Genomic DNA, 22,307 nt, shown 5'->3' on the forward strand with positions numbered 1-22,307 from the left:
GACTTCCGTGCCGATCTGCACCAAGGCTACCAGGTACTTGGAGGGAAGCTGAACGATATGGCGTCGGCGCTGCGGCAGGGGTGCATCGCTCTGACCCAGCAAACCCTCCATTCGTCTCTGCCTGCGTCCCATGGGGATACAGTGCTACCTTCTGCCCGCTGGACGGATTTGCCCGCCTCCGATTCTATGGACGCCCGAGACCGTCAGCCTTACAGCGATGTCTGGGATACTTTGTCTCCCCTTTCACCGGAGAGTGCTACATTGTTGGATTTTACATCGCGAGTCCCTTGGAACCTATCCACAACATTGCTGACTCTAACGATGGCTCCTGGGTTATATCCTCCGACTTTGTTATCGAAGAACTCACACATTCTGCAAGTCTCTGAGGAACCCCCTATTGTAGTCGGTGGATTTTTTGGTGACTTTCGACGGCCATTTTATGTTTCTACGACACTTTCATTCTCTCTGCGGCCATATTGTCTCTTTGTTTTACAGTGGGCGGGTTTTTTCCGGGGAGCGTATTTGGGGATGTATCCACGATCGGGCCAGGGCTAGGCTGCATCTTACTTAACAGCTTCTTTGTTGGTTGAGCCGGGGTTGGGACGTTTTTTCTGCATCCAGTTTACTCTAACGCTGCTTTCCTCTTTGCTCTCTCTGGGGCGGACTGTTTCCTTTTCTCTGACGGTTGTGGCTCCTCACGGGGGGCGGATGAGGGGGGCCACCTGAGATCGGGCCAGGGCTGGGAGATCTCTTTAGTGTGCTGTACGCACTGCCGGGCGGGGACTGGGATGGGACTACTTATTGTCTGATTTATTCGCACATTTTGAATTGACTCTCCCCACCTCCAGCCTGTTTGCTACTTCTGTTGTGCTGTTGATACTTGAGGTTGGGGATGCTTACGGGGCTGGTGGTGACCGGGAGTATGTTGAATTTCCTCCTCCTACTTCTTCTGAGAGTTGGGGATTGGGATGGTCTTCTCACTCTCTATACTCTCTTTCCCGCTTGGGGTTCTTTTGGGGCGACAGGCATGCCTATTGGGGGGGGGTGGGCCGTGGCCTTCCGCTGGTATGCAGGGTGGGGGGATGGGATGTGTTTCGTGTTTTTCTTTGTCTCTATGGCCCTCTTTCCTTTTTGTTCCCTTTATTCTTTCTATATTTCGGGTGACTCTGGGCGACAGGCACGCTGTTTAGTGGGGTAGACCGTAGCCATTACAGTGATGTAGGGTGGGGGGGGTGTTTGTTGTTTTAGTTTGTTTTATTCTATGGTCCCTTTTTGCCTTTTTCAGGGGGTGGGCTGTGTCCCTTGGTGTCTATTCCTTTGTTTCGTGAGCGTCTGCACTTTTCTCCTTTTCGGGGTGGGTGGGCTGTACATATGGCGTCCACTTTATTACTGTGGTCGTCTGCCTGCGTGAGGGGTTGTTCCCTCCCGCCCCCCCCCCCATTTTTCTTCTTGGTATATGTTGCATGACGCGTTGATAGATATGGTTGCTGCCTCCTTTATTCATGTAAACTGTAAAATGAAACCTCTTTATCCTGGCGCGGGCGATGTCCTGATTTTTTGCTTCCATCCTGTTTTTATCCTGTCGTATACATTGCTTTATTTTTTCGACTCTCCTGACTTTGCGGCCGGCCCCTGTGGTTGTGGGCCAGCGCATGTACTTATACTTGTCTTTCAATAAAGGTTTTTCAAAAAAAAAAAAAAAAAAAAAAAAAAAAGAGAGAACCCGTGTGAGTATGCTAGTTGTGGTGACCTCAATCATGATATAATCGTGGCTAGGTTACCTGATCACGATGAGTAGACACTCATCTGTTGGTAATCCAAGAAATTTATAGAGTTGGGGATAAAATCTGCAAAATGATGTAAAAAGTCTAACCAAACTCGATGAATTTAAAAATTACGGAAAAGTGAATGTTTGTAATGAGAAATGAAGCTCACCTGCCAACAGGCAAAGAATCCTCAGTAATCATAAATCAGGTGATGAGTCACTGTATCACGAATAGAATCGAAGTCACTGCGCCCTGTTGAAAAAATGGAGCCAATGTATATCAGGGGACGACTAAAAGTCAACTCTGAAGTGTACCACCGTTACCAGAATGATTGAGATACAAGATCTCACCTGTTAGAAAAAAACGCCTCTAGTGGCTGAACGTGAGTCTGCGGTAAAGGTGGTGTCGGTCTGTGGAGCAAAGAGCGACGACAAATGTAAAGTGTACCGTAGTAAGAGTGAGCCTGCAATAATAATGACTTCATATTAGCTGAGTGAAACGTACGTATACACGAGGTGAACAGTCTTTGGCAAATACGCTAAGGTAAGCTGCAACTGAAAAGGGGGGGCCCTCGGCCCCCCCGCACGCATGGCGGCGCGGCGACCGTCGCCCCCCCTTTTCCCTTTGTTGTCATTCGGCGGTGGGGGCGTGCCCTCGGGGGCGCGACCCACCGCCGATTGGCCGGCGGCCTCCGTGACCCGGATCCAAGGTAGAAGGTCCGGGTCAGGGGGGGCGGGCTAAAGGAGGGGCCGCCTGGCCCCTCGGGAATAAAGAGGTGGGGAGCGCCCAGGAGACCCCCTTGTCCCTGGACGCTCCCTCGCTGAACGGTGTGCCCCGCGCTCGGGGCTTCACCGTTTGTAGCTCGGAGTGGGAGGTGCTTCTTTTTAAGGCAGCATTCTCTTTGGCATTCTATGGGGCGCTGAGAATTAGCGAACTTGTGGCAGGCTCTAAGGCAGACCTACTGGGCGGCTTGCAAAGGGCTAGTGTGACGATAAGGGAGGACACCATGTGGGTGACTATTCAGAAGTCAAAGACCGACCAGGAGTCTAGGGGCCACACCATAGTTCTCCAACGGGCACCCGCCAACCCGTGCTGCCCAGTGAGGCACGTGGAATTATTGCACGGACTGCTGGTGGGCTCAGCAGGCAGGGCACTGCTCTGTCACGCCGATGGGAGCCCCTTGACCAGATATCAATTCAGGAAGGTATTGGAGATGGGGGTCAGGAAAACAGGTCTTGACCCTAAAGAGTTTGGCTCTCATTCCTTTAGGATTGGGGCAGCAACTGAGGCGGTGGCGGGGGGCCTCCCAGTGGAGAGAGTGAAGACAATTGGGAGATGGTCCTCAGAATGCTACAAACGTTATGTACGAATTGACATGCTGTGATTACATGGCGCTCACGCTTGGTTTTGTTTCCGCTCTCTTACAGTTTCTCAGACCTGTTACGCAGGGGAGGAATTTGTCGTCGGGCACCGGCAACATACGCCAACACGGAGCGGCAGCCAGGAAACAATGAAGAACAGTGTTTGGATTGTGGGTCACTCCTATGTAAAACGAGCAGAATGTGTTTTTATGTCAGGTGACAGGGGGGAAAGGGCGGCACGACTAGGCTTGGACATCACGTTCTTTGGCAGAGGGGGGTTGTGTCTGCACGAGTTTAAGGGATTCTTCCAGGGGCTGTTAGCGCGCCGGCAATCTCCACCGTCAGTGGTGATACTTCACCTTGGGGAGAATGATTTGGCAACACTGGGTAGGCGCATTCTGATCGAGGAGATTATCTCAACGGCGGGTTGGATGGCCAGGACCTGGCCGGGTTGCACGCTAGTATGGTCGCAACTCATACCCCGATTACAGTGGCGGGGGGGACATTCGGTCAGGGCGTTGAATCACTCGGTAAAGAGGATCAACACGCGGTTGGATAGGTTGTTTCGAACCCCCTTGTTACAGTCAATACCTCATGGGTGTATCTGGGGCGACAAGTTTTACTTGAGGGACGGAGTTCATTTAACTCAAGAGGGGAATGTCTTGTGGGCTGACAATATCTGGGCCTGGCTAGAGGGATTTGCAAGTAGAAGGGTTCCTTAAGTTGGGTACTAGATGGGGGAGGCCAGATCGTCGGGTAACAATGCTGGCCTGTGGCGGTAAGGTCATTATCGGTGAGCACATATTTGAGGTCTGAGGGGGCGGGCATCATCCTATGGAGGTTCCCGCCCAGGGGGAGGGGCCTGCGGGCCACTCCCAGAACTCCAGGGGCAAGGTAATGGATGCTGCAAAGGAGCGCGGGTAGGAGTAGTTCACGCTTTCCTTAGGCTGGTAGCCACCCCGCGCGCGTGGACTCATGACGCCACCGGCGCAGAGTAAGGGCCCTCCTTTAGTGGGTAAATGGAGTTCAGGGCGTAGACCGGGCAATTCCCGGGGTAACACTGCGCATGCGCACGTCTCTAGGGGAGGCGCAGCTTGTAGGACCTGACACCGGTAGTGACCCTGCCATATGGCCAGAAATGTACAAAAATCAAGATGAGGATGTTTAGTCTCGGTTAGGAAACAACATGTATTAGAGTTTTGTTAAGGTCAGGCTCTCAAACTTGTTGATAATAATTGTATATCTAAATGTCCTGCTGATTTTTGTATGAATTGTTGATTATGCAATTAAAACCTTTTTTAATTTCATACTTTAATAAATACGGCCGGGCGACTAGCGCCCGCCTTCCAAAAAGTAAAGACGTCTCGTGTCCACGTTCCTGGGTGTTGGGTGCCGGATTGGGGGGGAGGCGGCAGCTAGTCGCTGACCATGTGAAAAGGGGGGGCCCTCGGCCCCCCCGCACGCATGGCGGCGCGGCGACCGTCGCCCCCCCTTTTCCCTTTGTTGTCATTCGGCGGTGGGGGCGTGCCCTCGGGGGCGCGACCCACCGCCGATTGGCCGGCGGCCTCCGTGACCCGGATCCAAGGTAGAAGGTCCGGGTCAGGGGGGGCGGGCTAAAGGAGGGGCCGCCTGGCCCCTCGGGAATAAAGAGGTGGGGAGCGCCCAGGAGACCCCCTTGTCCCTGGACGCTCCCTCGCTGAACGGTGTGCCCCGCGCTCGGGGCTTCTTTGTTTTCCCACCCACCATCCCTTGGAACAAAAAGTTTTGTAGGAGTTCTTATGTCTGGTTGAATGGTAAGTTTTGATGGTACGGTCCACATGTCTCACAGGGTAGTAGAGATGGAACTGTTGTTATATTGTGTTGATGCTTTTGTTTAGGAATTTTTTCCCCTTTCTAGCAAACAATGTGTGAAGTGAATTGTATTTGATGCCAAGTGTCTTTAGGCCTTTTTTCCCTTTGTAGCTATACGTTGATACTGTATTTATTAGCCAGTGTAGCTGTCCTTTAGAATTTTTCCCATAGGTCGTCGTATTTATGAGGTATGGGGCATGCGGTAAGGTCATTATCGGTGAGCACATATTTGAGGTCTGAGGGGGCGGGCATCATCCTATGGAGGTTCCCGCCCAGGGGGAGGGGCCTGTGGGCCACTCCCAGAACTCCAGGGGCAAGGTAATGGATGCTGCAAAGGAGCGCGGGTAGGAGTAGTTCACGCTTTCCTTAGGCTGGTAGCCACCCCGCGCGCGTGGACTCATGACGCCACCGGCGCAGAGTAAGGGCCCTCCTTTAGTGGGTAAATGGAGTTCAGGGCGTAGACCGGGAAATTCCCGGGGTAACACTGCGCATGCGCACGTCTCTAGGGGAGGCGCAGCTTGTAGGACCTGACACCGGTAGTGACCCTGCCATATGGCCAGAAATGTACAAAAATCAAGATGAGGATGTTTAGTCTCGGTTAGGAAACAACATGTATTAGAGTTTTGTTAAGGTCAGGCTCTCAAACTTGTTGATAATAATTGTATATCTAAATGTCCTGCTGATTTTTGTATGAATTGTTGATTATGCAATTAAAACCTTTTTTAATTTCATACTTTAATAAATACGGCCGGGCGACTAGCGCCCGCCTTCCAAAAAGTAAAGACGTCTCGTGTCCACGTTCCTGGGTGTTGGGTGCCGGATTGGGGGGGAGGCGGCAGCTAGTCGCTGACCATGCGGCTTCACGCTGTTCAGTGTACGAAGAAACGACTGCCTGCACCGATAGTGGCGTGTGACGTAAATGCTGAACGGTGACAGTGAAAATGGACTAATCTATGCCTGAAACATTGTGCCCACCATGTTGTGATGGTGTTAGTGAGCTGTTATCGATATTTGGAGTAAAACTAAGAATAAAGAAGAAAAAAAGGACTAGTCCATATGAGTTACCATCGAGACCACAGTGGAGTCACAAATAATATGACAATCTACATCTGGTACATTGTTGTAATATACTAAACAACAGCCTACTGAAGAAACGTGTATACACTTCAATGCTGGACATAATTACATTCATTAATATTCTTGCTTAGAAAACACAAAAGAATCTAGATGTCATTAACGGCTGTTGCAAAGCCTGATTCTTCCACTGCATACTACTATTTTAACCACAATCTGATAGCTGTCTATTCAAGATTGACTAAATGTGAGCCCAAACCTGTAAAGTATGAGCCCTACATGTGTGTTTCTTTATCAGTAATGATTTTGAGTCATTCAGGAAAATGTTCCTAGTGCAGTATCAATAGATTGTTTGCAGGAAACATGCTAATTCTATTTTGTCATTAAGACCGAAGGGGGTCAAAGTATTAAGATTTTTAATCCCAACTGTTTCCCTCTGAGTCAAAGCTTTCGTCATGTCTCTGTCATTGCGATATTTCATAACGTCCAAGACAGTGAAACGAAGTTGAGCTATAGAGTGATGTGCTCCGTTCCAATGTTGAGCTAGAGGGGAGGTGATGGTACGTGCCCTTATTCTGCTTTTATGCTCCGTAATCCTAGTTCTTAGTGTTCTCTCTGTCTTTCCTATGTAATGTAATGAGCACGGACATCGAATCATGTAGATGACATATTGAGAATTGCAATTAGCTTTGAACTTCAAATTGATAGGTTTCCTGGACCATGGGTAAGTTATAGTGGATCCTGTAATAACATTATTGCAGTGTGAGCAATTGTGACATTTTTGCATACCCTTGTGTTGTTCTATGGCGGATGTGGATGTTTTGTTTAGAATCTCACGTACAGCGGCGTAGAATAAACTTTTTGATGGCAAAAGATTGGGTGGAAAACGTGGACACGTATATCTCCCATTTTTTCTGGGTCTTCTCTCTTTTGTCATTGAGTAGTGATTCCCTAGGGATTGCTTCCGCCCGTTTCTCAGATGATTCAATCACTTCCTTAGGGTCCCCACGATCCGCAAAGTTTTTTTTGCATTCAGGTAATGCCTGCTCAAAGGACTGCTCATCAGACGAAATTCGCTTTATTCTCAGAAACTGTGAGAGTGGAAGATGTCTCTTCAAACTTTCTGGGTGAAAGCTGCTGTACAGAAGCGTGTCATTGCGGTCTGTTGGTTTCTTGAAAACCTTAGTGCTGATTTGAATTCCTCTGATTTCTAGACCAATATCCAAATATGTTATTGTCTGGTTGTCCAAGGTGTAGGTGAATTGTATCCTGGGATTGTTTTCATTCAGTCCTGTCAGTTTTGTTTCCAGTTCTTCTTTGTTACCTCGCCAAATGATGAATATATCATCTATGTATCTTCGATACATTAGCAATTTGTCAGCCCAAGAAAGATCACTCAGAATGTGTTCTTGTTCCTACTTCATCATTAAAATATTCGTGTAACTGGGGGCTCCCGAAAACCCCATAGAGGTTCCATTGGTCTGTAGAAAAAATCGGTCTTTCCAACAAAAGTAACTGTAAATAAACTAAATTGAAGAAGATCCAGAAGAAAAATCTTGTCAGCTTGGAGGTCTTCCGGTTGCAATAAAGCCCATTCTATGGCCTCAATGCCCTCAGAGTGTGGTATCGACGTGTACAGTGATACAACATCTACTGTGCCTAGCCATACCTTTTCATCAGCTGGTAATGATAGATCACGGATCAGTTGTAAAAAATGAGTGGTATCTCGTACATAAGTTGATCCTGATTGTACGAATGGTTACAGGAAGGTATCAAGATAATGTCCTAATGGTTCGTGAATGGAACTGCATCCTGATACTATGGGACGAAATGGAAGACCCCTTAATTTTTATGAATCTTGGGTAACATTTAGATGATCGGTCTGCGAGGATACTTGGAATAGAGGTAATCACAAGTTTTCTGTGTGATCCATTTAATTTCCTGTGCATGTCTGTGAAGTTTCTCCGAGGAGTCTTGAAATTCCGTCGTTGGATCCTGGTTCAATGCAAGGTATGTTGTGTCATCAGAAAGCATTGTTTCAACTTTAGATTCATAATACTGACGATCCATCACAACTAAGGCGCCTCCCTTATCCGCCGGGAGAAACACTATTGCTTCATTGGATTTCAGTGAGTTCAATGCTTTTCTGTATGAAGGTGTTAGATTATGTTGCTTGGTTGACATGGTTGGACAGAGAGCTAAATCTCGTTTGACCAATATTTCAAATGAGTCGATGACCTTATGTGAGGTGGGTGCCATGAAATTACTTTTTGGTCTAAATTCTTGATACTCCGTTGTTGTAACTGTGGTGGATCCTAAATTAGAAAAGAAGTATCTTAATCTCAATTTCCTGAGAAATGTATGAAGTTCAAGTTCTGTGTCTATAGCTCTTCTTAGGTAGGTGGGCACAAAGGATGTGCCTTTGTTGAGAACATGAATTTGTGCTTTAGAGAGTGTGGTGTTAGAAATATTCACTACTAGTGCTTCTTCTGTCAGCGTCCTGGGTTTGTTTGTTTTGAACTTTCCGCTCCCTCTGCGGGTTTTGTCTGGTCCGTTTTGTCTATTGTTTGACACGTTGGTGCTTGGTTTGCAGCCGGACTTAAGTCTAAAAAAGAGACCTTAGATGTAGAAGGTGCATCTGTATGTGTGACCTCTGTCAATGTTGGTACCGGAGGATGTGCCATCCTGGTTTCACTGATAGATACAAGACTCTCTTCAGAAGACGTGGTGCCAGTTTTCTGGTAAGACCTTTTCTGGGCAAATACTTCTGCCCAAGAATACACTTCGTCTAGCTTGTAGTCTATCGTGTCGCGTCTAAATTTGCGGACTTTACGTTTGTGTATTTCCTTGGCATAATTACCGAGCTTCTTATTGATGTCAACCAAGGACTTTGCCTAGTCCTCTGCTGTCATACGGTCTTTGAGTGCACTCTGTAACTCATGTATCTCTTGTTCCAAGTCCTGTAATAAAATCAATAATTCTTCTACTATTAGGAGAATTAAATCCAAACTGCATTTGTATAAGATGGCGTGCCACTTGTTCATAAATTTCCTATTCATCTTGAACATCATTGGTTTGATCGGAAGTCCCAGTCCCCTGGGTATCCTACTGGCCTTGTGATACTGCACTAGGGTGGTTGCGTGGAGGCACTGGTTAATCTCTCTCCTCATTAAATAATCTAGCTGTCTTAGTTGCTGCGTGACCGGTCCCTGTATTAAATCAAATGAACGCACTTCCCTAATGAGGCCATATATGTCTTGAGCTTCTGCTGTGCTGTAAGCCTTAGTCTCAGCCTTACTGTCAGTTAAGTGCAGCATTTCTTCGAACATCATTTTTGGGAGTGGTGCAACTGGTGCTGTTTGTGGTAGAAAGGTAATGAAGTTTTGATGAATAATAGCAATAGTGCACTCAAATTGTTCACTTTGTCCTAATGTAACAAAATTCTCAAATTGAACCAAATTGGTGTGCTGACCTGAAGTGGTACTACCTGGCCACCGGTTCTGAAAGAAAATACTACCTAAGACTATCTGTCTTAGACAAGGTCTGCACTACCCTGTTGCACTCATCCTAGAGTGCATGTGACTTTTTACACATTAAATACAATGATAAAACAATATACTACATATTTGTTCAAAACTAATCAGCAATAAGTGAAAATATCAAACAGTGCAATGAGTAAATGAATGAAATTCTCTGTTGTCCAGTGTTGCTTGATGCTTCTTTTAATTCAAAGATGCAATGCGAAACAAGCCATGAATTCCATTATGCGTGATTCCAATAATTCCCAATGCATTTCGGGTGTTGATGTGCACCCTTCTTCAGGGGACAATCTATAACAAACATAGCGTACATCAATCATAAATATAAACAATATCTGCTTTAGCCTCATCTAATTAGGGGAGTGGGAGTTTGTATCTATTTACATAATAAATACCTCAAACGTAACAGAAACCCAATGTGAAAAATTGTGCAGCAAGAAAAGATCTCAATATAGTCAATCATTTGTTGAAACAACAGAAATCAAATCGAGTTGAAGTCAGAAAGTGGTAAATCTAAAAGCGGCCTGACCTTTCCTAGAAAGTATGTTACTGTGGGAGATTGCCAACATGCTGGTTAAGAGAGAACCCGTGTGAGCATGCTAGTTGTGGTGACCTCAATCATGATATAAGCGTGCAAGTAAATGGATGCTAGTTGTGGTGACCTCAATCATGATATAATCGTTCAAGTAAATGGATGTTTGAAAGTTTATTTGCATGTGTGAGTATGTGTCTGAGTAACTCTATGTATGAGTGTAGGTGTGTAACAGGATGTATAGGTATATGTGTACATATGTTGAGTGAGTACATGTATGAGTAACTATATAGAACTGTTGGTGAATAAGTGGATGTGTATGTAGATTTTTGAATTACTGAATAGTTTGTTCTAACTAGTATTGGTATCTCCATTGTTTTGAAAACTGTAGTTTCTATTTTTCAATGTGTGTATCAAAGGTTATATTAGGGTGAGAGGAGGTCTGACACTCTTTCACAAGGTTGATGTCATCAGTGATGTCATTTGAGATGTCATCAGTGATGTCATAAGTGATGTCACTGACCATGTCATGAGTGATGTAATATGGCACGTCATCAGCAGTGGATTGCGGGCGCGCAAGTTATAGTTAACTATAACGCAGGAATTTCAATGGTTTTTTATGAGTGAATTGTCCAGCTAACTATAACAAGTGTGAAACCTATGGTTTTTTTCAGTGAATTCCTAAGGTTTTTAAAATGCCAATTCCTAACAATAACGTGGCTGAAACCTATGGGTTTTTTCAATGAATTTCTAAGGTTTTTTAAATGCTAATTCCTAACTATAATGTGCGTGAAACCTATGTTTTGTTCAGTGAGTTTCAAAAGTTTTTTAAATGCTAATTTGTGTGCTCGTGGATAGAATACTGTATGCATACAGCATACAGCTTTGAAGCAGTCCTTGTCCTAAGGCCTACTTCGCTACATTAATATTTGGGTACGGAGTGAATGATTACACTACTGTAAGGAGAGTGTCTGAGTGAATCTATAAGTGCTTGAGTTTTAGCGCACTGAATGATTAGTACATACCGCTGAATGGGTCACTATAACAGTACAAGGGCAGTAACAGAGTGTTTGCTGGAAGTGTAAGGATACAGACTGGGGAATTGATAGTATAAAAGACAAGTGTGCAGGTAGATGCAAGACTGCATGCAGATGAGACACGATAGACTACAAGCAGTCCATACCCTAAGGCGTACTTCGCTGCATGAGTACTTGGGTACTGACTGAATGATTACAGTTCTGCAAGAAGAGTGCCTGACTGAATTTGTAAGTGCTTCAGTTTTAGCACAGTGAATGATTAGTACATACTGATGAATGGGTCACTACAACAGTGGAACAGCAGTGACAGAGTGCTTGGTAGAAGTGTAAGGATACAGACTGGGGAATTGAAGGTATAAAAGACAAGTGTGCAGGTAGATGCAAGACGGCATGCATACTGTATAAGGGTTTGAAGCAGTCCATGTCTTGAGGCCTACTTAGCTGCATAAGTACTGGCTACCGACTGAATCAATAGAATACTGTAAAGAGAGTGTCTAAGTGAATCTATAAGTGCTTGAGTTTCAGTACAGTGAATGCATTAATTCATAGTGCTCAATGCTTTATTATTATTAAACAATACAATTATTCTTCAGACATCTCATATTTTAAAACAGCTTCTAAAAGGACTTCATCTGGTACTTCTTCGAGATCATACTGCTGGTTTGCCATTTCAGAGTTTATAGCTTCCAGTAACTCTACGTGATCCAGTGCTTCCAAAAAATCAGCATCATTGCTTTTATTTTCAAAATCACAGGTGATATCTGCAGTACTGATGTCCTCTAATTCAGTCTCGCTGCCTGTTATAGGTAGATTTTGTTCTTCAATTAAACGGTTGCTCATTTTCAACTTTAACTTCGGTAATATTCTCCTCTTTATCCATAACAAATCTGTTATGTTGTAGGTCCTTGTACAAAAACATAAACACTTCACTTTAACAGTTTTCTTAGTACATAATACAAAAGTAGGTTTATCAACTATTCTGGCCCCAAAAAAATATCGTGTAAATACTATTGTCTAATAACATTCCAACAGTGGAGTTTTAGTACTTCATAAGGTTATATAAATATAATTGCTTATAAACATATCCTGTTCTTAAGTTTTCGTAAAATTCAAAACCAGTCACTGCTTATGACTATGGAAAATGACTCAGGCTCTTATACTAAAATGCAGTACTAAAAAATGTAGAATATGTCTATTCACCTTACCCCTTCCAAATTAGTAAAATGCAAAGGATACTGTCGCTTGTCTAGAATAACACTGTGAATCTGTGTGTATTTAGGTACCATTCTCACACCAGTTTTTGAATAATTCATGTGTTTTCACACACATAACCCCTTAAACACCTATCCAATACTCACCTCTTAACATAATTAGAAATTAGTCATTGCTTATATAAGTCGAAAATACTCACAGCAACAGCTATAGAACGCCTCTTCAACACAAAGTATTGTGTATAATGAGGACATATTTACATAGAGAAGAAAAGCTACACACAGTAACTTATCCTGTCCTTCTAAATATGAAAGAGTGTTTGAAAACACACTCTGTGATGTATTTTATGTTGAACAATTTGGTCTCTTTTAATCCTGAAAGTCCCTGGTCTCTACTAGCCAAGCATCTTTCCATTCAATACCATACAGGTGCGTTGCGGAGACCTGTTCTCAAGCCATGTCCCATTTTATACACTATGACATCTTAGCCTACCACTATCTCACTGTAAGTAATACCTTGCTTAATCTTCCCAACGCCCCAAGTGCCAGCACACCTTTCCGAGGGTAGCTTTACAATTTACAAATGCAAGCATTTTTTAAATTAAGAAGCATAGTAATAACAAATATTAATCAGTTTTTTTCTTGTATTGTAAACGATATTTTCTTTATGTCTTCTATTTAGATGTTTTTAATCATGAGAATGCAAAAAACACAGTTTACAGAGTAACACTTTTTAAACTCTCCAACGTATGTAGATAATAATTCCCTTATACGTGTTACTATGGAAATCGAAACCTTTAGAGCTTCATAGTTTGTAACTTTTCCCAACACATGCAGAAGCGTTTAAAGCTTAGAATGCAAACATCAGCTTTAAATGACTTAAGCTTAATTAGAATCAAATATATTGCATCAAATCATAATTTTATAATAAGTGAAGAATAATAAATGTTTCATCAATGTATTATTACACAAAATTGATTGGCATTATTGTTAGAACTGGGGGTCTCTAGTTGGATGAGGTAGGTACCTTAGTCCAAATAGGGACCCTGGCTTCTAATCAGGGAAAGGAGGGACACCCTCTTAGATAACTGCTGATCACACCCCGGTAGCTTGGCACAAGCAGCTAGGAGGCTTACCTCTAAGGCCAATGTGTAAAGTATTTGCAACCACATTCCCAGTAACTCAGTGATAACACCAAAAATGGACACCACGCTGGTTTTTATAAAAATAGCGGTATCTTTATCAAAAGGAATACGATGAGACCAAACTACAGAAATCCAACATAAGTGTATTCGTAATATTTCACTTTGCCGGTTACTAGGCCAGAAATCACTTGTATGTTCTTGAGGTATTAATGAGCAGTTCATGATGATCTAATGCAGTCCTAATGCAATGCTTTGCAGTTGGTAAGGTAGTTTGTAATGTAGTAATAAGACAGTCTTTAATGCACGCACTAATGCAGTTCTTAAATCAGGGATAATGCAGGACGTATTACATGAATCATGCGGTTCGTAATGCAAAAATAAGGCAGTTCGTAGTGCAAGAATCAGACAGTTCATAATGCAAGAATTATTGCGGTTCGTAATGCAATAATAATGCGGTTCGTAATGCAAGAATCAGGCAGTCCGTAATGCAAGGAATAATGCTATAACCCAATCTGCACGGTCTACTCGGGCACCTCTAGGCCCCAACAGCAGAGACAACGGTCGTAAGCTTAAAGGGGCAGCCCTGGTACTGCTGGGCAGGTATGGGCCGCTCAGGGACTCAGCGGGTCTAACGCAGTGCAGCAGGAGAGAGATCGGAGCACTCCTGTATTCCTCCTGCACGGCTCCCCAGGCCACACACGCTTGAGGCTCCCGATAGGAGTCTAAGCCTTACCTGGGGGGTGTGCTGCCTTGCTCTCTCTCCCTCCCCGCTCATCGGACATCCTGCTGGGCGGCCCGATGGCATTGCAGCTCCGTTGTTAGGTGACGCTGTAGCTGGATGGGTTGCGGCGCTGCCTTCCCCTTTGTTGGGGATTCCTCTTGGTGAACAACGATCACAATCCCTTTCACCTTGCAGCTTCTTTAGTTTCAAGTAATCCTTTAGCACGTTGCTCCTCGGGCCGGCGGTGTCGAACTTTACACACAGCCTCATTTACGATGACGGTTCGGGCCACAAACAGCAATAAAGCAGGGTGGACGATGTTTCACTCTGCGGGGGCAATGCGGTCATATGGCACCTCATAAATAGCTAATGAAGTACATGGGTAGAGATGCACGCCTCATAGTCTTTATTTTAATCCTTGACTCTGGTTTTTCACAAAAGAACAGGAGTCTAAAGTGGGTTTCTCATACCACAACGTTTATTATAACAGCCTAATGCATTTCGGGAAGTGCATTCCCTTCCTCAGAGGCGTCTGTAAATACAAATGTAAGTTTTAGCCCTCTATATTAATTCTATGCAATCATTTCTTTACATTAAAACAGCAGAACTCATCAGTTAAAAAAAAACCTCAATCGTGTGTTTGTCAAACCATGTGCACAATAAATCAACCCGAGCTAAAGAGTCACAAACATAGTGCATCCCCCATTTACTTCCTCTCCTTCATCTCGAAAATAAAAGCCAGCGTTTCATACACTCATCAGTCCTCTCTTTCTGTCTGCCAACTCAAACTGAAAGCTTTTACTGAAAACACAAGTACAGATGTAAACAACTCTATGCTCACCGTAATCTGATAATCACCCCGGTCTTTTAAAGTAAAATATTCCATCTTTTCATTTCCTGACGGAAAAAAACGCTTGTCACCCATTTATGTGCAAGTTAAATCTGTGAATGCAAAAGCGTTCTTATCTGTGTTCCCGCCCATTTTCAACATCTCCAAATAATTATCAGCACCTGTGTTTCCCAAGGTTTTAAACTGACATTAACAACGGACTCGCTGAACTACCTTTTTTTTTTCTTCAATTACTTAAAACACGGTGCACTACTACTCCCAAAATGCAACATGTTCCAACCCCCATGTACATTTTCATATGAATACTCGTATTTATTGCACTCATTCCCATTAACTTCACTGAGTCCATTTTTCACAAACAGTTCATAGTTTTGCTGAATCTCCGTGACTGTATTTATAAGATGCTCCTTGTTGTCTGGTAATCGAACCTGGAAGGAAACCCAGCTCCTGTGACTTTACATCCGTAGCCTGGCTTTAATCATTTCCTTGCTTGATATTCCTGTGCTCTTAATATTGTCCTGGGTGCAATCTCATTTGAGACGAAAAAGTCATGCTAATGAAGTACATGGGTAGAGATGCACACCTCATAGTCTTTATTTTAATCCTTGTTTTAAACCTTTCTTTTCACCATGTAAATTTTGACGGCGTGCAATACCTGCTTCGAGCTTCGTCTCATTGCGCTGCAATATTTACAAATCCAAGAAAGAACCCTGTTACCGATTCCACCAGGCTGCACAGCCCTGACTTTGGTTTGAATCCAAAGAATCAGTTTCTTTACTCTCTTTTACACTTCTGAGTTTAACCATTTAGTTTAATCCACTCTTGATTTATATTTAATTCATTTTGTCCAATCTGTGTCTTGACTCTGGTTTTTTAAACAGCACCACGGACCACACGTCAGTTTCAGGCGTGCAAAAAGCACACGCACCAATCGTTGCTGATACACGTTTGGAAACTTTGATGCTCCTGACTTTCCACAACAAGGGAGCAGCTCTCCGCGGGCCCTTGGAGACACAGCACACAGCAAAGTCCTCTTAAGCAAGTGGACACAGCATACAGCAAAGTCCCTTGTCCTCTCCTTAGTCAAATCAGCAAACTGCAGGCCAACCCCAGAACACACAAAAGGGCAGTCCTCTTCAGTCTCTTCAGCTGTTCTTCTTTGACAGAGGTTCCTCTTAATCACGAAGTAGTTTCAATCCTTTTTCAGTCTGGATTTCAGTCTTGGGTTCAGGGGTTTCAGTTCTTAAATTTATACCCCTAAATGCCTTTGAAGTCTTTGTGTTCAGGGGGCTCTGAGCCCAGTCCAAACCAGACCTGGGTGTCTTCCTGCCAGTGCACACCCTCTTCCTTTGATGGTGAGGGTCTGGGCCCTAGACGTTCAGCAGGAGGTGGAGCCATCCTTTGGTGGCAGCAACACAGCTCTCTTCACATCCAGAGGGCTACTCCTCCCCCCCACATCAAATGCAGGCCAGCCTGTTGCTGTCTCACCTACTCCTCTCTGTTGTCAGGACACTTCCCAGACCCTGTTACATCCAAACCCAGACAGTCAATACACAAACAGGCAGAGGCACACAGAATGGTTTAAGACAAGAAACTAGCGACCTCTAAAAGTGTGTTTATAAACACACAATTCAAAAACCATCTTCACACAAAGATGTGTTATTAAGTTCTGAGTTCAGGCACACTAAACCCCATCCCTCCATCTTATGCCTATGGAAAGATATGCTGGAAACATGGGACACAGCATTCCCCATTCTGTCCTATGAGCAAGATGGCCTTGCAACAGTGAAAAACTAATTTGGCAGCATTTCACTGTCAGGACATGGTATACACCTCACTACATGTCCTACCTTTCACATACACTGCCCCCTGCCCGGGGTGGTACCTTGGACCTACTATAGGGGTGTCTGATGTGCATAAAAAGGGAAGGGTAAGGCCTGGCAAGTGAGTGTACTTGGCAGGACAACAAGGCAGTTAACAAACTGCGCGCAGGCACTGCAGTGGCAGGCCTGAGATCTCTTTTTAGGGCTACTCGTGTGGGTGGCACAAATAGTGCTGCAAGCCCACTAGTAGTATTTGCATTACCAGCCCTGGCACACATAGTGCACTTTACTAGCAACTTTACTAGTAAGACAAACATACCAATTATCGCCAACCAATTATGATAACACTTTATACAGGGAACACTTGCACTTTGACACTGCTCAGCAGTGGCAAAGTGCCCAAAGGATCTAAGTCGGCAACATAATGTCAGAAAAAGGTCTAGGAGGAAGGCAAAACGTTTAAGGAGTCAATTCAAGTCAAAGGATCTTTATTCGGATATAAAATATCCATAAGAGTACAAATCATCACCACCAATAGGACATAAAATGTACAATCATCAAAGAACAAAATACATTAAAAGTAATAAAAATAGGTTTGGGTAAGTCAGATCCAGCATCATTAATAGCATAAAGCCAAGGTGCAAAGGATAGCAATAAAGTGCAAATAAAGTGCTGTATATACGTTTGACAAGCAGCAAGACTAGCAGTACCATTGTGCAAAATCGCAAGTTATAAACTTTGAACTAAGTGCAAAATAGGCAAATGTATGTTAATTGAATCCTCTTAGACAGGCATTACATGTGCAAAGACAGCAATATTCTGTAAATAAAGTGCTACTGCGTGCAATATAAAAAACTGATTAAAAAGCAATTGCAGATATATTACATGTTTTAAGGTGTATTCATAGAGGCTCGTGAGCGTACCACAGATTGCAAAAATGAGCTTACTCGGAAAATCATATCGTCACTTCCTAACCGCAATATCTCATGGTATGCCAGATCAAAATCAGTAATGGCATGTACCTTAAAGAAGGGAATTAAATACTGTTTGGTGTATCTGACATAAAATTTGCAAAAGAATAAAACATTCATCAGTGTTTGTTTACTACCAATGATTATGTTCAGAGTAGGTGGCGCACAGCTTTTTAGGTTTATTTAAGAAACTGATTCTTTTGAATTTTAGACTGTTGGGTGCTCCACCAGGTGACGTGTCCGTCCTAGGCACGTCTATTCAACAAGTGTAAATGGTGTGTCATGGTACTTCTGTGTAATGTTTCTGTGTCCTTTCTTGTGGTAATTCAACTTCATGATATCTTGGTTTACCAGATTTTCAAATAAATCAATACTCTTGTGGCTTACAGGTGCTTCAAAAGTACTAGCTGGTCTGAGGCCCAACAGTTGGTCTGGTTTGTTCGGTAATGGTGATAATACATGATCAAAGTAGTGCCGTAGTTTGAGCTTCCGTACGAACTTGTATGTATTGACCTGTAGCTCTAGTTGGTTGGTTCTATATGTGGGTACAAACGAAGTGCCTTTAGACAGCAGATTTATTTCATGTTTGGTAAGCGTTATATCAGATATGTTGATGATCAGGTGTTCTTTTTCTTTTTGTCCTTCTTTGTACTCCGAGTACTCGGATGAACCGTTTCTTTCTCCTTTTCTTTTTCTTTTTCTAAGACCCCTCCTGAGTCGTTTGTAATGTCTCTGCCTTTGGCTAAAAAAGGTACCGCAGTAGAAGATCCTGGTTGTTGATTCTGGGTTTCAATCCTTGTTGTCGATTCATTTGACTGGGCGAAAGTTTTTCTAAGTGGACGGTTGGAGGTGTCACTGCCGGAGGAGGACGTGTCCGTTTGCGAGTTGGGTGGTTTGTTTCTTCTGCGCTGGGCATATACATCAGACCACGTATACACCTCTCCCAATTTATAGTCTTGGGTGTCTCTTCTAAATTTTCTAATTTTCCGGTCGTTGATTTCACGGGAATGCTTGTCTATTTGTCCCTTAATGTCTTCAAGGATCTTCCCCTATTCTTCAGTAGTTGTCATATTGGATAATTCATCTTCCACTTCTTTTATCTCTTTGCCCAAGTCGGTGAGAATGCTCGATAATTCCTGAAATATTAGTAATATTAGATCCAAGCTACATTTATTCAATACTGCGTTCCATTTCTCTTGGAAAGATTTGGAATTCTTGCACAGCGATGGTTTCACCGCTATGCGTAACCCTCTGGGGATGCGTAGCGCACGATGGTATCTTAGGAGCGTACTAGCATGTAGCTTTTGATTTACTTCCCTTTTGGACAAATATAATAACTGTCGTATACATTGTTCCTTAGTGCGATTGGAGGTGTTGGAAGCTATGTCTTCGCTAATTAGTGCATAGATGCGGGCTGTTTCATTTTTATCAAAAGCCAGCGTATCTGCTTTAGCGTCAGTTGATCGAGTGATCTCATCGTATTGCATGTTGTTGGTTGCGTGCTGCCACCTGTGGGGCGGATTCGTAGATATGATTATGTTCAGAGTAGGTGGCGCACAGCTTTTTAGGTTTATTTAAGAAACTGATTCTTTTGAATTTTAGACGGTTGGGTGCTCCACCAGGTGACGTTTCCGTCCTAGGCACGTCTATTCAACAAGTGAAAATGGTGTGTCACCATGAAACCATGGTGCCATCCCTGTATATTGGGCACTCCTTCGGTTCTTGTAAAAGCAAGACTCCTAGTAAGTTAACCCTGGTGAAAAAATGAATCCTGTGCGGCATATTTCCGAGTTTTGTGCGGCATGCTTAAAAGACAGCTTATATTTTCACCGATTTGTAAGCATGCCGCACAAAACTCGTAAATATGCCGCACAGGATTCCTTTTTTCACCCGGGTTAACTTAAACAAACACCCCGACCTTGCACACCGTTTTGATAACTTGATTTAGATTGCACGATGGACGCCCATCCTTAGCGCTATGTTTTTCGCTTTATTGCAGAAGCTCCCCGAAGAAGGGCATGTTCCGCCCGAAATGCATTGGAGCAATGGAACAATGGGTTGCACTTATGTTGCCAAAAGTTTGATCAATTAATACGATCTGAATTCGCATAAATGTCACCATGAAACATAATGATGATACAGATGAATGATTAAACAATTTGTCAAACGATACTAGGAGTCTTGCTTTTACAAGAACCGAAGGAGTGCCCAATATACAGGGATGGCAACATGGTTTCATGGTGACACACCATTTACACTTGTTTACTACCAATGCCACATGGACAGCACAACTTCTCCAAATTATTATTAAAACCAATCGGAAAACAAAGTGAGTATTTTATGCTGCCATCCCTGAGACGAAAAAGTAGACTCCTATTCCATCTCCCAATATTTTTCCTGAGATATTCCTGTGGCATATGATATTCATTGCCTGATAACACCAGAATAGGGATATATCTGATAATTGATGGTTTACAGAGCTCAATTTTTCCTCTTTCCTTACGGTATAAATCATACAATGCCCCCCTCACTGTTTTTAGATTTATACTGTCTGTGGCTAAGGGTTGGAGGAAGGTGTGCTCCAGCTTCACGCTGGCTAGGCTATTTTTTACTGCGCCAAGCCAAGGTATGCTGCTACCCCTATCACACTTAAGGCAATCTGCAATTATCTCTTGTTTTAAAATTGCAGTGGGATTTCGCCATATCTTTAGCCAGAATAATGCTGGTCGGGATTTGATAAAATCCTCCACATAATGTAAATCCAATTCTTTATGGCATATATAATTTGGCGATGAGATTCGTGCCCCTAGTACCTTTCTACGAAATCTATTTACCTCGGTTTGGATCCTGCTACAATTTGCATACCCCCACACTTCGGCGCCATAAGTTGCCGTTGGTACACATTGGGATTTATAAATCTGTAATAAGGGTATCACCACCTCTACCTGCTTAGGCTGTCGCAGGCTAATGATAGAATTAACTGCCTTACCAAGTTTATTTCTGTCATGGGCTACATGTGCTAGCCATGATACTGAATCTGAAAAAACCAAACCCAGATAAGGAAAAGTGCTAGTGCTTTTTAGGGAATCATTTCCCGACATTATATGATTAATGCGATGCTTTTTTGCCCCACAGGACATTATATATGATTTTTTTTAAATTAGTACAAAGGTCCAAATCTGCCATGAATGATACAAAACCTGTAAATAAAGTGCAAAGTGCTTTTGGTGTGCGGCCCATAAGGACCGCATCGTCCGCATATAAAAGTACGGGGAACAATTTACCATTGATTTTAAGTACATCACATGTCAGTTCGGACAGGGAATTATTTAGTTTGTTTATATAAAGAATAAAAAGTAGAGGGGCAAAGACACAACCTTGTCTATCCCCTCTACCAATTAAAATATCCCCGGAGACCTCTCCTTCATTGCTTATCCTCACCCGTGCTTTCAGATCTCAGTGCAAATACGCCAAAAAGTAAACAAGTGCCTCATCCAACCCATAATTTAAAAGAATCTCCCATAAACGTGATCGATTAACAAAATCAAAGGCTGAGGTTAAGTCCATGAAACCCAAATATAGTGGAACTTTTTTAGCAATGGTGTATTTACCCAATATAAGATTTATGTTCAGACACTGTTCCACAGTTCCAACATTACTCATTAAACCCAGCTGGCAGCAATTTAAAATGTTATTGTCCTCTGCCCAGTTCCTAATTTTATTAAAAACAACCCTGCCCAAAATCTTCAAGGTATTATCTATCAGAGATATTGGGCGATAACAGCTAGGGTTGGATCTATCGCCCTACTTAAAAATAGGCAAAATAATACTAGTTGACCAAGTTTTTGGTATTGTGGTATTGGTCAAATTGTTAAAAACATTACATAAAAGAGGGGACCAGAAGTCGGGTTCAGATTTGATAAGATCAATTGACAGTCCATCAGAACCTTGGGCTTTATTCCCTGCACTTTGATGTATGGCATCTTCAACTTCAGTTATTGATATAGCAACCTTTGTAACTGGGAGATGACTATCAACGGTCGTTATGGGAGCTGTATATATTCTTGCAAAACGCTCCTGCCATGAATTACTAGCTATATTGCAGCTTATGGGAGTGATATTTAATCCCATGGACCTCATAGCTTTTACCTCACTCCAGAACCCGGTTACATCTTTAAGTGCGGCAGCGCAAGCGAGAGAGTCCCACCGTTCCTTCAGCATCTCCTCTGAGCGTAATTTAGTTGCTTTCTTATAGCGCTCTCTCAATGCTCTAACCAAAGTCATGTCCCTGGGTTCCCCAGCTAATGCTTCACGAAGTTCTCTGTTGGCCCGGGAACAAGTGCCATCGAACCATCTAGGGTTCTTACTCAGGTTCGTGACAGGTTTAGAGATTTCGTGTTTAATGCCAGCGCATAACCCGGTAAAG

This window comes from Lissotriton helveticus, chromosome 7, assembly GCF_964261635.1.
Source record: "Lissotriton helveticus chromosome 7, aLisHel1.1, whole genome shotgun sequence".
NCBI lineage: Eukaryota > Metazoa > Chordata > Amphibia > Caudata > Salamandridae > Lissotriton > Lissotriton helveticus.